The sequence below is a fragment of the Belonocnema kinseyi genome, chromosome 10, assembly GCF_010883055.1.
Source record: "Belonocnema kinseyi isolate 2016_QV_RU_SX_M_011 chromosome 10, B_treatae_v1, whole genome shotgun sequence".
Lineage (NCBI taxonomy): Eukaryota > Metazoa > Arthropoda > Insecta > Hymenoptera > Cynipidae > Belonocnema > Belonocnema kinseyi.
Genome location: NC_046666.1, coordinates 105,342,157 through 105,346,923, shown reverse-complemented (window position 1 = coordinate 105,346,923; position 4,767 = coordinate 105,342,157).

The window sequence follows — 4,767 nt, the reverse complement described above, 5'->3', positions numbered from 1 at the left end:
AATTTCACTGATCAGCAGCTACATTTCACTGTTTTAGCAGTGTATATACGCTGATTTGAATTAGACATATACTGATTCAGATTTAGAGAGTACAAAGAAGACAAATTTTCAACAAAATACAGGAATGTTCAACTCAGAAAGGACAATTTTTAAGCAAATAGTTGCATTTAAAATGAAAAATATAAATTTTAAACCAAAAATGAAATAGTTGCATTTTCAGTTAAAAAAATCATTTTCAACCAAATAGTCAAATTTTTAATCAACGAGATGAATTTTCAACTGAATTGAAGGAATATTCAACTGGATTCGTTAATTTTTTTTTTTAACTTTCAACAAAACAGCTTCATTATCGACTGTGTTCAGTTGAATTTTCAGTTAAATAAATCATTCTATCCACCAACAAGGCGAATTGTTAACAAAATACATACATTTTCAAGGAAATAGCATTTGAATTTCTAACTAAAAAGATTAATTGTCAATCAAGAAGACGAACTATTTACCAAAAAGACGAATTTTCAACCAAAATAAAAGCTCAAACGCGCGCTCCTCGCGCGAATCACTACTTTGCTTGCAATTATTTTATTTGGAAATAAAGTTCACTAAAATACCACGATAATCATTTTTACTTTAATAACTTCTATTTGTACACGGATTCGCGTGGGCACCCTCTCACGATACAGAATAAATGATTGTACAGCACTAAACATTTTTATCAAATTTTTAGGCAAATGCGAGTCATACCAATAACCTCGTATATAGCCGCATTCTAATTTAATTGTACTAAAATTAATGCACTGATTTTAGGCCCGCCTTAGTAAAAGAAAAAATTTCAAATGCGCATAGAATGTAAAGTTTAGAGAACTCTGTTCCAGCGTGGATTTAAACATAAAAAATCTGCCCGCTACGCGGACACATTCTCATCCACTCGGGCGTGCAACTGTTGGTTCTCGCGCTTCGCGCTCGATTATTCATTTACCTCGCGCTACGCGCTCGGTCTTTATATTTTCGCACATTCTTGCGTAAACATTTTAAAATTAAGACTCAAAACATCCACCACTGTAATTTTGTAATTGTGAATTCTCTTTCGTTAAAAGAGAGTTTGAGCGCACCTACGGCACGCGACTGATGGCAATCGCACTCCGCACTTAGTCTTTGCATTTGTTCCACATTTCTTCCGCATTCGGGCACAGACCTTTTAAAATCAAAGGGAACGGACCGACAACTGTAATTTTGTGATTTGAACTCTCTTTTGCTAACGCTCTTTTGGCTTTAACGAACACATTCTCATCACGTATCTTGTGCTTCGCACTCGATTTTGTCCGATAAGTCAACTTTTCTACATTATACACAACACTTTTATATTAATTATAATACATTTTTATGTAACTCTGCCTGGGGTTACTTATTTAAAAATTGCAAAATAAAAAGCAAATTGTATTTATCATGATTATTTTTGTATTTGTTTCTTATTTGGCTTTAAATTGTATTATAAGCTGCTCTGAAACGTGTATCATTTCAATAAATGTATATCATTACAATTCATAATATGTATACAAATTGAATCATACTAATTCTCATTTCCTTGCTTTTATAATTTTTTATTTATAATGTTGTTTTTTACGATTAAATAAAAACTACTACGCATCTGCATAGGGTCTAATACAGGAAACTATATAGGGTATTATATAGGAGCCTATGTCCTCTTTCGTATTTTCTGTGCTTTTTCCAAAAAGTTAATTTTTGCATTTTTTATCTTATGTTTTACGATTAAAAGAAGATCTACTCGTCCAATCGAAAAATGATTAATAATAAATTTATGGATCTTTTTAGGCGAACAACTGTTGTCTCGTAATTTAAGTTCATACCTTGTGTCGTTTTTTCAAACAAATTTAATATTTTTATTTAGAATGTTATTTTTTACGAATAAAGCAAAACCTAACTGTCCTATCAAAAATTATAGCTCTTTTTTGAATGAACAGTTTTGGTCTCATTTTTTCCGTAGCTTATATCGAAAAGTGATTCATTATCAATTTGTAGTTCTTTCCAGGGCGCGCAATTAATGCTTTTTCACTTTTTTCGTATCTTGCACAGTTTGACCAAAAAATGGAATTTTTGAATTTTTCATTATTTTTGGTACGATCAAATTTGGAATGTTCAACTTTTCGACCAAATTAAAAAAGTTGTTATCGTAGTCCTGTAGAGCTTTCAAAAAGCTAAGTTTTTCTTCTCGTGGCTTTTTTTTTGATATCTTGCGTTGTTTGGCTTAAAATGTTCATTTCAGTTTGTTTTTTTGGATTTTGAAAATGCTCTAACTCTGATAATTTTCTTTTTATATAAAAAAGTCATAAGGATAAATTGTTAAATTTTTTTAACACTATGAAGAACCATATAAAGCATTTTTGAATTTTTAAAAAAGTGGTCTCAAAAATATTGACAAAGTGCCCACTTTTTGAATTTTCATCCAAAATGGGTGGCTAACGAACTTGACCTTTAGTTTAGGACACTAAACGAGTGTACCAAAGGGCAATCTAATAAATTACTTTTTTCAAAAGTTATCGTGTTCACAGTCAGACAGACAGACATACATACAGACATAAAAACAGATAAGACACATTCGTAAAAACCTGTTTTTCGGATTCAGGGGGTCTCAAAACGTGGACATTTGACAAAAACTGGGGGGGGGGGTCAAATTTTACACAAATCTAATACCTTCTCTGATGAGAATGTAGAAATCATATTACAATAAGTTATAATAATACTGGTTATATGTTCGACTGATTAATCACAGTAAAATATATAGAGAAAAGTATTGCAAGTGAAAATATACTACAGAAAATCTTGATGAAGCAAAATATTTAACTGAAGAGATTATGAAATTACTTTAAGAAATTAATAAAAATATATACTTACTGAAACTAATGAAAATGAAAGTTTTTACCATTATAGAGTTTTAATTACTTTTTTGATTCTTATTAAATATATAGTGCATACATTTTCTTATAAAAATTAATTTGTTTAAAATGTTCAAATTATTCAAAATCTAAAAAAATCTTAAGTTCATTATTGTAAATTTGCAAGGTGTCGTAGGAAAATGTGATTGGAAATATATTCTTTGTTGATTCCGTAAACAGATTAGGCCTATTCTTCAAAAAATTCCCAAACTCTTAATTTGCTCATGAAATTAGTTTAAATAATAAGTCTTGAAAATGCGATTATTATAATTAATCGGAAAGACGTTCTTAATTAATTTTGTAAAAAAAACTGACACTATTCGTTTGAAAAATAGCCAAATTCTGAATTTGTTATGAATGTTCTTTAAATAATGAACCATTCTTGTAGATTTAACAAATACCTTAGGAAAGAACCATCCCAAAGACAATCATAGTTAACTTCGTAAGCAAATTGTGTTTATTAATTGAAAAATACCTCACCTCTCAATATGTTTATGAAAATTGTTTAAATGATTAATAATTGTTATAAATTTACAAAGTATCGTAAGAAATGATCATCGAAAGACATTCTTACAGTTCAGATCTTTGAATGGATAGGTGAAAAAGCTATTGCTGATCTTGAGACTAGACTTGGACAAACAGGTACCAAGTTGTCACCATTCCAGAAACCTGAAAACACAGGTCGAGGAAGGCAGGGAGTAAAATTGCATGCTCCCTCCCCCTCATCCATGGCGCTCTGTGCAACCGCACGGCTTGCACGCCTCAAAATGCGGCCCTTATTTTAAATGAACTGGTAGAAATTAAAAAGTTTAAAATTGCATTGTGTAAAATAAAAATAAATAAAAATTCAAAGCTTTTAAATGGTCAGTTTTAGATCTCTGAATTTTCATATTCAGTACTGAATTAAAATATTTACAAACATTGAAACATTCAATTTAGTTTTTGTTTGCAAATTCTTGAATTTTAATTGCTTCATATTGAAAATTATTAATTTAAAAAAAAATTTCAACTTAACAATTTCTAATTTTGAATTTTTTGAACCAGTTTCTGATTTGACTTTGAGGTTGCTTTGAAAACTTGAATAATTCTTTATTAACTTTTGTGCTAAATTATCTCTTCCAAATATGAATAGGAAAATTTCAATTTTTCTATCAGCAATTTGAAAATATTATATTAGAAATGTGCGTTTATTTGCGATTTGGAATTCCAGAGTTGAAGGGATTTGTTGAAACTTGATTTTTGTGGTTGAAAATTTATCATTTTAGTTGAAATTTATCTACTTGGTTGGAAACCCGTTTTTTTAAATTTTAAATTAATTTTTTGAACTAAAAATAAATCTTTTTAGTTAAAACATTACGATTTTAGTTTCATATTTAACTCTTTGGATAGAAAATAAATTATATTGTTAGAAATTAATGTTTTTATTTGAAAATTTAGCTATTTCATATTTGGTTGAAAATTTATCTTTTAACTTCTTCAAGGTAAGTGGGTAAAAATTCATGCATTCTGTTAAAAATTCATTTTTGTTGTTGAAAATATTAATTTTTTTAAACTGGAAATTCAACTATTTCATTTATTCCATTCTTTTTTGTTTGTCAATTGAACTATTTGTCGTTTAAAATTCACTTTTTTTTAAATGAATGTTTTTTTATGTAAAATTACAAAACTTAAACAATTACTTTTTTTAATCAGTGTTTTAACCGTAATAAATTGATAATTCTATTTTCGTAATTTTGGGCTCACAACTACGCAGCCATTCATACCGAGTATTCTTACAACAGAAATAGACCATAAAAGGAGGAAAATTTCCAAAATT